The sequence below is a fragment of the Molothrus ater genome (genome assembly GCF_012460135.2).
Source record: "Molothrus ater isolate BHLD 08-10-18 breed brown headed cowbird chromosome Z unlocalized genomic scaffold, BPBGC_Mater_1.1 matZ_random_MA35, whole genome shotgun sequence".
Taxonomy (NCBI): Eukaryota; Metazoa; Chordata; class Aves; order Passeriformes; family Icteridae; genus Molothrus; species Molothrus ater.
The window spans coordinates 1,184,136-1,200,843 of record NW_023416471.2 but is presented as its reverse complement, the minus strand read 5'-3'; the positions used below and the strand labels follow the sequence as shown (position 1 = coordinate 1,200,843).

The following is a 16,708-nucleotide window of genomic DNA, read 5'->3' as shown; positions in this document are numbered from 1 at the left end:
GGCCAATTCCCATCTTTGAACCCTGATCAACGCCCTCCCCATTCCGTGTATAAGTGAGGCTGCGTCCTGGTTGCGGAAGGAGCGGTGGTGCCGGTCGCCTGCGCGCTCCAATCCCGTTTCGCTTTTGGCACGCACGCCAGGAGGGACCGCGTCCCGACTTAGCCAGCAGGTAGCATCGCGGTTCAGCCACTGGCTGGGATCTGGATCGCCAGGAGCCACTGATAAATGTGGACCCCTATCTAAGGATCAAACCGAAGGAAGAAGGAAAGGCTCTTTGCTTGTTTCTCTGCGCTGCCTTTATTCTTTCCCATGACAGGAACAGAGCCGGGGCTACCGTGCTGCGCAGGAGCGATGCAGGTGATGAAGCGCCTTGCAGGAGTGGGCGAGATGCGGGAGTGGCACAGCTCAAAGGGGTACCGCGGGAAAAGAGCACCAAACAGAGAAAAACAGCAGCTTTTATTGGGGGGGATGCGGGGGGGGGGGGGGGGGGGGGGGGGGAGGGGGGCAGGGGGGCAGAATCCCATAAGGAGACCATCTGGCTAGCTGGGAGGGGTCTGGAGTAACAAATGTAAACATAACATGGAGCGGAAAGTCACAGACCAATGGCAGAAGGGAAAAATCATAACTGACAGTGAGCCCTCTGGACAAAGGGGTGTGACAACCCATGACAGACAATCTACCGGGGCAGGATCATTTCTGAGGATAGGGAAAAATCTGGAATTATCATAACTGCCATGGTGAGACAGGGAGCAAACAACTTTAGACAGAGACTAAACATATTCTCCAAACCCCCACTGCTATAGGCAGGGAGAGACCAAATATCTTCAAACCCCCACTGCCACAAGTAAGTATTATTATAAGCATTATTTAATAAATAAATAATAATCTGGTTAACAAGTCTAGGCATGAAATTCTCTAGTATGGAATATCAGGTCACATTTCCCAGCCTTGCCCCTTTTCAGCATTTTTTGTGTACCTTTTCACTGGCAAAGCAGGAGAGACTGAAAAAGTCCTTGACTTAGAATAAACACCACTTAGGAACAACTGAAACATCAGTGTGTTATCAACTCTATGCTCATACTGAATGAAAAACCAGCATTGGAGCAGGTACCAAGAAGAAATTATCTCTATCCCAGTTGAAACCAGGGCAACCGTTAATCCATTTCTTGTATAACTTAGACTACTACAAATCCCAGATGTTGTGCGTCAAAACTCTTTCTTTTTCCCACTTTTAATTATTTTTAATGAAACTGAATACACCATTTAAATTAAAAGCTAACAGGAATATCCGTTTATTCTTAGTGCGGTTTAACACTGTCATTCTGATAGCAAGATATCGGACAGTGACTTTGACCACCAGATTCTCAGCTCCCTGTAAATCTCCCAGTTTCCTATTATTTAAACAGGGTTAAGAGTTACCTCAAACAGAAAGGAAGAAAATGGTAATCTTTCTTTCACATTATTTCTCCTGGCTATAGGGTTTATACCATTGGTGGAAAGGTGTCCCATTAATCATGTGCTGCTAGCTTCTGAGACAAGCTGTTGGATGGTTTCAGGCAGTGTTTTCTTGTAGGCTACTGTTTTCTGGTGGTTTCAGGAGTGTGAAATCAGCCACTAAACAGGGTTACTCTTATGGAAAAGGCAAGGCAGAGTTATCTCTCAAAAGGTATGCAAACAGACAAGTTTCTAACTGACTGGTTAGAATGGGAGGGAAACACACATCCAGAAAGTACCTGTTTACACCCATAAGCACCAAAACATTGTTGTATCCTCTTTATGAAAAGCTGGAGAACTGTATTTTTCCTCTTTTCAAAGGATTTTAAAACACTGTTAAAAGGTTAAAATTCTTTAACCTTGTAGGTACATTTCTTCTCTTTTCCCAGAGTATTTAGGAAGTTGAAGAATCATTTGAAAAGGTAATGCATCTCCTTTCTAAAGATGCGTTATTTTAGGAAACATTTATGACACTTTCTCTTCCTTTGATCTGATGAGTTTAATTTGGATGTAGTTCAAGCATGTCTGAGCATCTGTCTGTCAATTCGTCTTGTTCTGGATGCAAACTGGACACTTAGGAATGTTTTGCCTTTGGCTCAGTTTATCTGAGAGCAAACTAAGTAAAAATTGAATCCTCAGATCTTTGTAAATGTATTTGCAGATTATAGTAATGTTTAATTAAATTTTTTTATTAGTATCTTTACCCTGATCTGAAAATTTACATTCTGTTTTACTTAAGCATTTTTAGCTGGACAAAGAGGAAATAAATTGTCAGTAAACTGAAAATCAGTAATTCCTAAACCACAGCAGGCTGTTGCAGAGAAGCCAGCACAATCATGATGTAAAGAGAAAACTGATAGGGTACACTTAAATGAAGATAAATGTTTATGCAGATATTAGCTCAAGAAGCACCTATCAGCCTTTCCCTGAATGAATTATTATATTCTCAAATATATAGATGGGACACTTTAAACCATTTCAGCTACCAGGATCTGGTGAATAAGGAAATTATTTTTCTGTCTAACGTACAAAAAACCCCATTTCCTTCAAATAATTTAAAGCTTTAAAAAAGAACCACCCAGTTCAACACAGGCCACCTGGCAAGTTATTTGGGCCTCACAGGGATGACTGATGCAGCAATTAATATGTAAACAATACAAAATCAACTATGGTTAAGTAAACATTAAATGGGAATTTGTACCTGCCTTGAATCAGCTTTGATTTTGTTATCCTGATTGATCGTTTGCTGAATCCCTTTAGGAGAGGCATATAAATAAGAAGTGAAGTTTGCCAGTTATTCAAAGTTAAGTCTGCTGGAAACTAAAGTGAATAATATACAAAATGGAACTCATTAATCACTTTAGCCTTCGCCAGATCCTGAAAAACAGGTCTAAGTTTGTCCCACCTTAAATTTTGCTGTAAAACACCAAAGTGCTTGCAGTTCCTAGAGTTGCATATTTTATTGTATTAAAACCATTTCTACTTTAATTCAAAGTATATTATGTGGTTTTCTTTCAAGTAATAAATGGACAAGACTGAAAGAAGCTGTTTCAGTGTTTCAAATGGAACTTATATCTCTATATACTTTTCACAGAATATAAGGTCCAAACTCTATACCTTCGTAAGGATCCTCTCCCAGTGCCACAACTCTTCAGTCAGCTGCACTTTGCTTTTTTACTTCCCACTTAGGCTGACTTTTCTGTAGCACACTGAGTGGGGGGCATAAGCATCTCAAAGGTATGTGAAGCCCCATTTCCTTCTGAAATAGTTTAAAAGGTGTAGCTGAGGTGTCAACATGACATTCAAGTCTTGAATGACAGTAGCAGTATGACATTATTGATGAGGCACCAGCAGGTCACTAAAAAGTGCGGTGTCCTAAAATGCTGACAGAGGCCTACACAGAACTTTACTCTCAGCAAAGCAGATTCACAACAATTAATGCAGTGAGAAGAATATACATCTCAGCCATTCTCATACTCAGAAAATTACTATTTTTTTCAGCCACTCCTTCTTTAAAACCCATCTCATAATATTTAGACCTTTGTTTTACTTCTACTGCAAACTGGATCATTCAAGCTGTTTTTATTTGCGCATCTACGTAAAGGACAGTAAAGTTTTTTTCAATCATCACATGTCAAATATGAGGGTAAACACTCACAATTGAACAAATTTGTAAAAATTACTTGACCAATATGTTCTGCAACGTGGAAGCTGCAAGTCAGCTGTGTGCCAGTGACAGGCTAAGGGACATAAACATAGCACACATAGAATAAACTAATCTGGTTGAAAGTTTTTAAACTTCTAGAGAAAAGCAAAAATTATAAATTGAAAAGCAGTTTTTTTATTATTTCAGATGCTTGTGCCTACTATAACTATTAGTGTGAATCCTCGTGTGTAGATGAATTGTGAGGAGAGAAATTAAGGTAAATTCATTTAATCCAAATAATGAAATATTATACTGTAGAACTCTGAAATGATTGTGGATGTGAAGAACAAAGACAATAACTTGGTTTTCAAATTATGGCCATCAGTGAAATTTATGTTACGTGGAATGAAAGAAATGCTGTATGAAGGAAATTATTAAGATTTAGAAACTCATATATTAAAGTCTCTCTGCTGCAACATAAAATATATGATATTAAGCAAGCTCCATACAGTGTAATTGAATGTGTTCAAAGGAAAGATAAAAATATTGATAAAAAGACTGCAGTGGGAATAAAGATAGAATGTAAAAATTTGATGTAAAATTGATTTGTATGAAAGAATTTTAAATTTAAAATAGAAGAAAAATGAGAAAAAATGAATTGCAAAATAGATTAAAAATTAAACTAAAGCACTCCTGGATACATGACAATCAATAATTACACATTTTATTCTCTCAACAATGGGAGAAATTCAATTAACATTTAGTCTTATTAAGAAGTTTTAAAACCAGTTTTTATTTCCTTTTGTATTAAAGAGTTTTCATGTAATTCTACAGGAGAAAATTTGATAAATACTCTCTGCATGGATATTAGAATATTTTACTCATTGCTAAGATACTGCAGAAACATTTTTTTAATCTATGACTAAGTTTTTGCTGGAATAATGTGCAGTGCGATATTATAGTTACTATGTATGCATAGACATGGAAAGTATTTATGAAATCTTTGCAAGACTGTCCAAATTTTTGAACCCAAGAACATTAATTTGTTCAGGCTACACATGGGGGAAGGGTTCCAGCAGATCATACTTCTCAAGAGTGAAGCAGATGCTGGCCTTAAGCAAATTAATGTAATAGATGAAACATTCAGATTTGATTTTCATCTCATAAGTCTGTTCTCAAGTCTTTTTTTTCAACCTGTGGCAAACAGGGTGGGAAAATGACTTAGTGGAACAGTGTACAACTGGTAGAAAAAGTGAGCTATCATCTTTTAATAAGCTCCCTTATATGTAACAACAGTTACATTAAGGCCTATTAATGTTAAAGTTAAATTGTGTAAAGTATCAAGTGCTTTAGACAAAAATATTAACAAAAAGAACCCTGGCATCCAACAAATCAAAACCCTCAGTTAGTGTTTCTGCTATATGATAGGCTTACAGTTTCTTCAAACAAATAAGCAAATGTACAAATATGTACATTTCTTATACCTGTGAAAACGATGAGATTCATTTTCAGCAAGTCCTTTTCTCATCAGAAGCCTGAATCTCATTATATTTTCTTAATTTTGATTCCTCATTATCCAAGTATCTGGGCACTTATTAAAATCCATACCTCTTCAGAATACTCATATAAGACAGGATTCTGTTGCCATCACTTATCAAGTCAGTTGGGACTAGGTTTGGATTCTTGATGTTGATTCATCTTTTTTATAACAATAGAAGTCAGGTATAAAAGGAAATATTTCCTCTTAAAGCTTTTTCTTTCCTTTTTTTTGCTTTTTTTCCCCCCTCCCTCCTTTCTCCCCTACCCCCATCTCACACCATCCAGTCCCTCGACAGTTTTCCATAGATAGCTTTAAAAACAGCTGTATGCATATAAATATATTGATGTATAATAAGGAACTGCACAGTCCTTGGCATTTTTCTGCTGCTGGACTAAGGGTTCCTGTGTTTCAGCAGATCAGATCATGCTGCAGGATGTGACCTGGTGGTGTCAGGACCACAGTACAGCATGTGGCTTTCTGCTGGAAGCATATCTGGAGAGAGGCTAGATGCCCAGTTTCTTGATCAGCCCTGCTTCAGTGTGACTGTAAGAAGGAGAGTAATGCCATCCAATTATCATCCTTGTTCACATGTACATATGCATGAGTGGGCAGCTCTCTGGTTTCCAACAAGGAATTAAACTTTAAGCTATCTTCTCCTAATCTCAGGGAAGTAAGAGTCACTTCTAAACCTTTTGAAACACCAGGATTTACCTCAAGTTATTCTACATTTTCATGGAAAAGAAGCAAGATATTCCTTTTGTTGTTGTTGTTCTGAATGTATATGATGCAATTTCCCATTTCGTGTTTTGCAGCACAAGTTCTGAAAACATTTTTTTCCTATGGAACACATATTTTATTGCCCTTCTAAGTTTATAGCTCCTCAGTGCAACATTTTACAAGAACAGAAAATGTCTGAGACCAAGAAAAACAAAAATGGAATTTCTGAAAGAAAAAATATATCCACAGCTTTTGCAAACTTTGAGACCCAAGTGTCTGCACCTTTCTAAACTTTCTGCAGGTTATTTGGTTCAGTTATACACATTTATTTGCTGTACTTTCCGAATCACTGCTGCTTTTGAATTTTATTTAGGTCTGTTCATGATAAGCTGAAGCATTCCTTTTCTGTGCGCAGCGAACAACATGTTTTACAGCATTAGTAAATCCAAGTTACCAACTCCTTCAAATCAAAGTTGCATACATGTCTGAATTCACAATTCCTTAATACATTATAAAGCTTTTAAAATTAGACCATAAATAGATGTAAAACTGTTCAAATCTGTTGGTACTGCATGATTACATTCAGACTTGTAGGTAATTGTGTGTGTGAGTCTGCTCTAATTTCTAGTAAATTTATACATAAGGACAAAGGCAACTTTTCCAGTCACACCAGGTGCAGTGGAATACATTAAAACTAACAAAGCAGAAAAGGAACTCAAATTGAAGCAATTTTTAAAATGACAGCTTAATGAAAGCAGTGTGAAAATACTGCAGTTGGATGGAAAACATCTGTCCTCAGCTATTCTTGAATGATGGAATGTTATGAGATACTAAAAGATTTTTTTGCTAGTCTATGTCTGTATCAACAGTAGTTCAGGCATGACCTGTTCCCTTTAATATCACAGCAGTGACAGTCTACAAACTGTCTACAGATGATCTGTAGATTCTGTAGTGGTCCTTGTGTATTAAAGGAATCCTTCAGAAGTGATGCATGCCTTGATGCATGGATGGATAATTAAAACTTGCATTTTTGTTTTAAATAAAAATCTGGGAGTGTAAAAATAACTATAGAGACGGTGCAGTAATGTTCTTCAGGAAAAATGAAAATGAGGACCTTAATAAATGGTATTAAATAAACCTAATACATTAACTATCATTGTATCTGAATTCATAAATGCTAACTATAAACTCTGATGAAAACATCCTTACATATTTCCTCAATTTGCTGATGTCTATGTAAGGGTTTCAAGCAAGTTTTTAATCAATCGTATTCCATTTCTGTCTAGTATTTTATAATCCACCTTGCATTTTCAGAGCAGTATTAAACATCCAAATTGTGCCCTCACTGAAAAACAAAACCATCCTTGATTGACAGCAGCAGCAAGTTTGTCACTACTTCATGTTCATTTTTTACAGTGTGATATAAATGGTCTTACTGGCAACATACATAAAATCATCTGCAATTCTAGCTGAGCCGTGCATGTTGCTGGGGCCAAGGATCTGCCATTACTTCAAGTTTAAAATCCTCTGATATAACTCAACAATGAAAATTTGCTTCAGGCAGGTGGCACAGAGGTTCTCAGGTTTTATTTTTTTCCTCTGGAATAGAAAATTAATTGGTCATTTCTTTTGTGTTCCAAAAGGGAAAGAAAATAAATTAGTGCAAAAGTTTGGAACAATTTGAAAGTGACTCCAACAAGTAGTCCTACAGAATGTCTGTGCAGGTGGTTAGCCCATGATTTGTAGACAAAACACTGGGTAGGGGATACCAATTAAATGAGAACAGATATTGGGGACATTTTTCTGCAAAACTGCTTGAATCTCAATACCTATTAGATAATGTAACTTCATTTATTATGTACCACATCTTATACATTTTCACATACATGTTTCTAAATTTACTTCCCTGGGAATCGTGTTAATCAGAGCTGTGCTTTGAGAAGAGCTGGCAAGTGAATTTTAGCCCTGACAATGCCATTGCTGGCAGGTTGCCCTCTGTTTCTATGGAGGTATTGGGGTTTTTTTCTGGGTTAGTTTTATTCTCTTGTTTTTGTTTAGGGTTTTGGGTTTTGTTTTTTTTTTTTTTGGGGGGGGGATAGTCCTGTCTAGGAGGAGTTTATTTGTTTTTTTTAATATGTTATATTTTATTTTGACCTGTTTGTCTTGTCTGTCTTATTCTCTGTATACTCTCTCCCCATCCCTGTCTTGCAAAGCAGCTGTAAGAAGGAGTTGTTTGGGTGCTTGGCCACCAGCTGAGGTCAGACCACCATGCCTACAGTCAGATAGGTATACAGGTTTTGCTTGACTAGAAAAAATACACATGTATACCTAAAAATCTGAATATTTCTGTAAAATCTTAGCAAGCAGTTTAAACCTCACTGTTAATGTCTGTTATGAGTCCTGGTGTGCATGTTATTTTTGTCAAAGGAAAGTTCTGGTCCAAAGAAGTTTAGGCTCCTCTTTTGAATTTGATGTAGTTTTTATATTTCCCCAGCCAAATGGCAAATTGTGAGATCCACTGAGAGCATTTCCGAAGCTATAAAATGTTGTTATATCAGCCCTTCATTTTCAACTCATTGAGGAAATATGAATGTTGACAACTGAGGTGTGATTTCAAGCCCTAGCATTAAAAATACTGTGTGAAATCTTGAGGTAACAGAAATCAGTGATCAGCTGCCTCCACAAAAGCAGATTTTTCATTTCTGAACCTTTACAGAGATTTGCTATCTACTTAATATAAAAGAATGACAAAAACATTGCAAAGTGTCCAAAGAAGATAAGTCACAGCTTCAGTTCAGTTACAGGTTAATTTAAGAACCTGTGCTAATACTGCTAATACCAGTGGGGAAAAGCTTTCACCATATACAAGTGAAAGCACTGAGAAATGCACAAAAACATTAAACAAACTAGAGCATCTCCTTACATAATTGATGCATAGGAAACATACACAGAAACTATCACATGGGGTTGGGACAATCAGTTGTTAAGACATAGTTCCAAAGAAATAAGTAAAAAAAATGTTTCTTCAAAATCATATATAAAGAAATGAAGGGACAAAAATACACAGGTGAATTTTATGCACATATACATGCACACAAGTGAAACATAAAAATGTAGTAAATACCTAATAAAAATTTCTTGGAAGGCCTAGTTATTGGCTTATATTTTAGAGAAATCTTTCTCTTTTATATTAGTAGTAAAAAAACCCAACCAAACAAAACAAAACAACAAAACAAAAAGCACAAACAAACAACAACAACAACAAAACAAAACAAATTAAAAAGAAAAAAGAGAGAAATTTTTGATTTGAAAAAAGCCCTGTAAATATATTATATATTGTGCATTGTTGCACCTGGGACACATAATGTATGGGTTAAACCAAAGTTCTTTTTCATTGGGTAGACACAAAGGAGAAACTGACCAGATTTTCTCAAGAAATAAACATCACACAAAGGTTTGCTGGCAAAAATACAGAGAATTAAGGAATCTTTGGCAAAGGAGTAAATACAATACCAAATGCAATATAAAACACTTATTATAACACTACTTAGCATTTATTCAGCATTTAGCACTCAGCCTATTCAACCTAGAAATTCTTAAACCTGTAAGATACTTAGTTACCAAAAAATGTTTATGAAAAAGAGAATTAGCAGAAGAGAGAGAAAGACAGAAAAGGTACAGAAAAAGACAGAAAGGGTAGAGAAAAACATACATACAGCTACCAGCTCCTAGAGTTACAGCATGAGTTAGAAACTCCAGGAGAAGCGAGGGTCTAGATGAATGGCCACTTCATAGTCAATCCCTTTTAAACCCTCGATCTTTCATGGGCCTTTCTCTAGGTGGGACTTCTGGTCACTCAGCCAGTCAGGAGCTGGGTCAGCACTGCCCCTGCTGTGTGGTTGGTTAATTGATTGATTGATTGATTGACTGATTGATTGATTGATAGGTCTACAAGTCTGGGGGCAGGGCTCTGTCTCACCCGAAGCAAGGTCTGACCAGCCCCCAGCCACACACACAGGCATTGGCTTGAGACACCAAACTTATCCTGTCTCTGACACACATTCAGCACTTTGGAACAGTCCTCTCCTGGTCCTCATCCAGATGAAAAGAAATGCACAGTAGCAGTGTCCTTTCTTATACCACAGACATTGTAATTATGCATCAATCAAATAACTTTTAACTTTATCGTGAAAATATAAGTGGTTTTTCTGATAGAGTGATGCTGGGGTAAGGTTATGCCTTTAAAGCTGAATTTTACCATGTCTTAGGAGACAGTTCTGGGCTGTATCCACTGTTCAGTGAAAAACTGAAATTATCTTTTACATGCACATCTTCCTGTATGCTCCCTGATTGATTGTAAGTGGATAGCATGGTTCTGCTAAAAGGTTATATGTAAAATCATGCCTGCAGGGATGTTCGGGTCCAATCTGGCTAGCTATAGACCTTAGCCCTAACAATCTTACATAGGACAAAGGCAAAAGACAGAGGCACTCTTTTCCTCTTGGCAACACAGTCCTATTTTATTTCCTAGATAGGAGACACCAGGTGGTCCCAGTGACTTCCCAGATGAAAAGAGTGGGGATCTCCTCCTGGGGGTGTTTTAAGCTGCGGGGAAGGGGGGCAGAGGAAGGAAGCCACAATCAATGGGATACAACTGAGGAAAGGGCAAGGGGAGGAGTAAACCTGGGACAAACCATTACCACCAGGGCTTTTGGGGGGAAAGGGGAAATGGGACAGACCATGTACCCAACACCCAGTGCAAAAAACAACTAAATAAACTATGTAGTCCAATACAACAGTTATATTTATTGTAATACCTTTCCTCACAAATGTACATTTATAAATTTAATACTTTAGGACACTATGCTGTATGTTTGGAGAAAGTGGTGCAGCATGTACCATGTTGGAGAGCTCTTGCACTATGAATGCTCATTTCTGCAAATTCCAGCTGATTAAAACAAGATTGGTGTACCTTGCAGGATTAGGGTAGGTGCTAGATCAGTCAATGACCTAATGCATAAATGGAAGGATCAGCATGGGTCTTTCATTAAGAAGCTGTCTGAGATGCTAGCTACTGCCTTAGGTACCCAGGAATGTGCTGACAGCTACAGCAATTGCCTAGGAACAGGAGGGGAAAAAACCCTGGCTTATGCAAAGTCACAGATCTGCAAGCAGATATCAGAATTTAAAGTTCCTAAAATGCAGGAGCAGAGCTTGTAAACAAAGGTCTCAGACTAAAAATAAGAAACTTGAGTTACTAAGAAAGTGGGCCTTTTAAGTCTTTATTGAAGATTGAAACTTAGCAGTTGAGTAAGTTTGCATACAGTGCATCCATACAAAGAAAATTATATTAAAATGAGTAAATAAAGGGAAATAATATTTAAGCTGATCAGAAAGATAGCAAAAAGCTCTTCTTGACAATGCCATTGCTGGCAGGTTGCAATGAACTTGAATAGAAGTCTAATCCCCAATGAGTGTAAGAAAAACCAAATCTGACTATCTGACAAGTGCTAGAGGCACTTTTCTGGAGGTCAGATGAAATAACTGTGCAAACCACTGGGAATACCGATGTGCCATACATAATCTAAACCCTTGGTTGTTTCAAACTTTCTAACTTTTGGACAAATCCTTCTGTAACAACTCATGCAGATTGAAACTGAGATCATACACAAGAGAGCAGCTTACACCATGTAATGGTTTACATGTCATGGTTGCTATGCAATTTCCTGCCAATTTAGCACATCAATGATGTCTAGCTAGAATGGGAAATGGTCACAGCAATAGAAACTTCTGCAGTATTATATGTACAGTCACTCCACCTTAATTTTCTTAAGCACACTAAGCAGCCCTTAGCTGTGTTTAGCTTCTAGGCATCTCTTGGTAGGCTGACCTCTTTACCTTTAAATAAGCTGGTTTGCTTAAAAGTAGAATGTTTCTTCTATTCAAAGTTCAGCTAGCTCTTGCATCTGATAGCAAATGTCATAAAAATTTCAGCAAATCTAAACGCTTACATGGACATGACTTCTACTCAGATGCCATTAACACATTAAAAAAGACATGTTAAAAAGACATGTTAAAAAAAAATACACTTTTGATTTAATCTTTTTTTTCACTCTGTAAAGAGCTTACCTTGAAATTCAATACTCAATACTCTTTTTTAAACAGGCAGGCTTAGTATGGCTAAAAAGAAGGTGGAGGGGAAGAGGAAAATAATCCATGAAAGGAAGGATGACTATCTGATTTGCAGGTGCGAACCAGTTTTTGACGACTGCCTTTGACTGCTGGTAGCTAAATTTGGAGTGACCAGCTACTGATAGAAAGGAATGATAAAGGAACCAGGAGGGAAAAAAAAAAAAGGAAAACAAACACCTGCAGCAAAACCTATAGTGCATTTAAGCATCAACCTCTTTAAAAGCAATTTAAATTCAGTCCGGAAACCAGCCCTCTGATGAAAGGCATCTGGTTCAAATTGAACAGAAACTGTAAATTAATATTTTATTAAAGCACACATAATCCCTTTGGTTTTGAAGAAAATACAGTTCATTTTCCTCAAAGTATTGAGAGACTTGAAACCTGCTGTAGTCTTAGCAGAAGTAGCATAAATTTCAAAAATGTCTACTTCATGCCACATGTCAGTTGGATGGAACCTTTCCTCTTTCCATTATGCAGTGCTTACATTCTGACACCTTTTTCAAAGACAGTGTTAAACCTCAGTGTGAGGGTTAAACAGAAGCTTTCCAGCTGCAAGTGGTAATGGTAGATGAGGCACAGGGCTTTTTGCTAGAGCAACACTGCCCCTTGAGCTAACTATTTTGCTGTTGGGTCTCCCATATTTATAAAAGCTATGTAAAGTTTTCTTTGACTGCAGGCTTGGCAGGCTCAGAGATGTAGGAGAGGTAAAGCTCCCTCAGGGCTCTCGCTGCACTTATGCTGTGTGCTCTCAACAGCATCACTCTGCTCCAAGTCACCTCAGAGCTTTGTAAAGGCACAGTTCCCCACACCTCCCCTCCCCACTGTATGCTTAGCTACAGTTGACAAATATTAGGAGGGCTGCTGAAATAATTGATCTAATTCTGCTTCTTACAGAAGCTTGTTACAATACCAGTAAAAATCCAACTAATTTTATTGGAAGTACAGTAACAGTTGTAATAACAATAGATGAGAGAAAAAGTGGCACGTTAGGGAACCTAATCCTTTCACCATCTTATATAGAATTATTTCAAATGGGAAAAGCACGGGTGCTACACTGACCAAAAATATAAGCTTAGTTTTATTTGCATCTAGGTCTGCTGGAATAATCTGGATGTGTGAATAAAACTGCATGTGGAGTTTTAAGTCTTATTTAAGTTTGGCTATAGAAATTCTGTAATCTTGATCACATCATACCAAGGATGAGATATGTCTCATCCAGTTTGCACTTGTAATGAGCTGCCCAGAGGGTCTTTGCAAGGGGTAATTGAACACCATCATTTCACAGTGGAAACAGTGTGTTTGAGAATGAATACTTGAGATCTCCAGAATGTTTACTGGAAGAATAGAAGTAATTGTAGAATCAATATATCCTTTAAAACTAACAGTTCTGTTGCTTAATATTTAAAAAGAGAAATAGTTATGCTGCATAAGAAGCCTGACAAGGACATACCTCTTGTAAATTTAATGAATCAAACAAAACACCTTGTATTGTCTGAAAATGACATGAAGAATTTAAAGGAGTCTTTGACCAAGTGAAGCTGGTGTATAGTAGTCCAAGCTGAAAATAAAGAGAACAATAGCATTTTTTGAACCCTCTTCAGGGGTCAATAGCTTGGAAGACAAGAGATCCACCTGATTATGTAGGACAAATCTATCTTTGTCAACAGCCTGATATGCTTTGTAAGACACCTGGTAGGGAGAGATTTAGATTAGGAATAACTGGCAAGGGAGAGATTTCTCAGCAAGTAAAGAAGCTCTGTGTGTGGAGTAGGCAAGCCAAAGGCCTGGGGTGATGGGAGCAGAACTGGACATAGCAATTAACAAAACAGGAGTGAAAAGCAATCTGTTTGAGAACAGACATGAAAAGAAGGAGGTATCTGAAAAATAGCCTTGTTGAGAGAGCTCTCAAGCCTGTATTCAGTAGTCAGCACAATTGAGTGCCTCTCCGTGGTGGTTTGACCCTGGTTAGATGTCAAGTGGCCACTAAAGAAGCACAAAAAATCTTAAAACACCTTCTCCTCATCCCTCCCTTCTTCCTAGATGTTATTTCCAAATTGTCTACCTCCTTCCCCTAAGCAGTGCAGGAGAACATGAATGGATGATCAGTTTAGCACATGTTGTCTCTGACAGTTATAAAGAAAGAACCTTGCAATCTTCTGCTTCAGCCTGGAGTTCTTTGTACAGAAGACAGTCTTTTGCAACTGCTCCAATGTTAATCCTTCCCATGGGCCACAGGAAACAGTCTTCCACAAACTTTCACAGAATTAATCCTTCCTGTGGGCTGCAGTTCTTCATTAACTGCTCCAGTGTGGGTCCATTCCACAGAATGCTATCCTTTATGAACAGACTACTCCAACATGAGACTGCATGCTATGGATCACAAGTCCTGACAGCAAACCTACTCTAATGAGAGCTCCTCTCTCCACAGAGTCAGAGGTCCTGACAGAAGCCTGCTCCAACATGGGCTTTCCACAAGGTGTCAGAACCTTTTGAGTACTCACCTGCTCTGTCACGGGGTTCTCTACAGCTGGCACACGGATCTCTGCATCCCTGTGGACCCCATGGGCTGCAGGAGCACAGCTGCCTCACCATTGGCTGCACCACAGGCTGAAAGGGAATCTAATCTCCAGGGCCTGGAGCACCTCCTGCCCTCCTTCTGCACGGACCTGGTTGTCTGCAGAATTGTTCCTCTCTCACATTTTCACTGTTCTCTCCCAGCTGCTGTTGAGCAGTAATTTTTCCCCTACTTAGTGCTGTTATCCTAGACCACTACCATCATTGCTAGGAGGTTCAGCCTTGGCCAACAACAGTGAATCTATCTCACAGCCAGTTTTTTTGGACATAAGTTTTTAGCACCTTCTCATAGAAGTCACCCCTGTAACCGCCCTGCTACAAAAACCTTGCCACACGCCCCTAATGCAATCTGTAAACTGCCTTTAGTGCAAGCTGTATAAAAAATAAAAGAAAACCAACCAACCAAACAAACAAACCAGAAAGAGTTAGAAGTCTGTGTGCTGTCATAATGCCTCATCAGTGGATCAGGGAAGTGTGGTAGGAGAGCTCCCAAGAAAGGAGTGCTGTAATGATTGGATACAGGCTCTTAGAAAGAACAGAATGGGAAGGTGAAAAGAGTGGTCTTCCCTTTATGTGAGGGAGCAGCAGGAACAGAGCTCTGCCCCGGAATAGATAAGGAGCCAGATGGGAGCTTGTGGATGAAGGTCAGCAAGTGAACCAGCCTGGTTGTTGTTGCTGTAGGTGTCTGCTACAGATTCCCTGAGCAGGAAGTAGTAGCTTAGGCTTTCAGATGACTGGAAGAAGCAGGCCCTGGTCATTATGGGATACTCCACCTGCCCTGATATCTTTTGGAGGGACAAAACAAAAGGGTTCAAGGAGTCTTGGAGATCTTCTAGAGCATTTGGATGATGGGTGACTGTGGAGCCAAGAAGGCAGGATGCTCTGCTGGTCCTGCTACTTTTGAGCAAGGAAGAACTGGTCATAGATGTGAAAGTCAGGGGCAGCCTTGGCCACAGTGACCATAAAGTTGTGGGTTCATGATCCTACAAAAAGAGTGAAGGGCAAAAAGCAGGACCACAGCGCTGGATTTAAGGAGAGCAGACTTTGATCTCTTCGGAAATCTGTTTACCTATAATGTACATTATTACAGCATTTCAGATTTTCTGACATAGCCATGTAAATACCAGATTTTTTTTTTTTATGTATGTGTCTATTGGTAACTCACAGTTCTATGGTAGGAGAGAATTTTCTGGATTTTTGAGGTACATACTGATTTTGTAAGCAGTTTTGTCTTCATTCAGACTTTAAAGTCGGAGACTGCACTGATATGAATAAATATCAGGATATTCAAATTAATACATCTGCAAGGCTCCACTCCAGCAGTCCCAAGTAAGGCAGGAGACTGGATATCTTTGTAATGTCTGCGTTACTTGCTTTAAAACCCTTCCTTAAAATCTTTTTTTGCAACAGATTTTGTGCCTACAACAACATGACATGGCTAAAGCAGGCATATGTTGTCTCTGTTGCTTATCACAATGATCAGTACAGGCTAATTGTTTCCTCAGATTCCTCCATGCATTGTCTTCATCTATTGCTTCTTTGTGCTTGTATTGTAGGCTCTTCCAAGTAGGAACAGTTTTCATAATGGCCAGTTCTTTCGTTTTCTTTTTCTGTTCTGTGTTTTTATGGAAGATTGCCTTAGGATAACTCTAAGGATAACCTTGTCTGGATACAGTGACAATAAAAGTACTAAAAGTGTTATTCTGTTTATACATCTGAGAAGCTCATCTGTTTGCATAAACATAACTCTATTTTTGGCCTGAAACTGCTCTCCCTAAAAATCTATGGCTAGCAGAAATACAGCTTTTAATACTTGGCCTCTTACACTCTCCTTCACTGCTGGGCAGAGCTCAAAACCAAAGTACTGTCTCTTTGAATTCATTTTGTCACAACAGGGCAGGTTTTTTGTGTAACTCACTAGTTCATTTCAATTTTCATTCTCATGTGAAGAAGAAAATCTCTAACTACCCAAAACTTTATTCTGAATTTAGAATTAATTGATGTGACTGTTCAAGAAAATTAAGTGTAACTTGGCCTAGACAGAT

At 38.4% G+C, this 16,708-nt stretch overlaps 1 long non-coding RNA gene across 1 annotated transcript in view; it reads left to right on the top strand.

Annotated features, from left to right (window-relative positions):
• The first annotated feature begins 255 nt into the window (after positions 1-255).
• The window catches only part of LOC118699586 (uncharacterized), a 34,833-nt gene continuing 18,380 nt past the window's right edge, over positions 256-16,708 (top strand). Inside the window, exon 1 of the long non-coding RNA XR_004982100.2 lies at positions 256-357. This is a non-coding gene — a long non-coding RNA (uncharacterized LOC118699586). The remainder of the gene's footprint in view (positions 358-16,708) is intronic.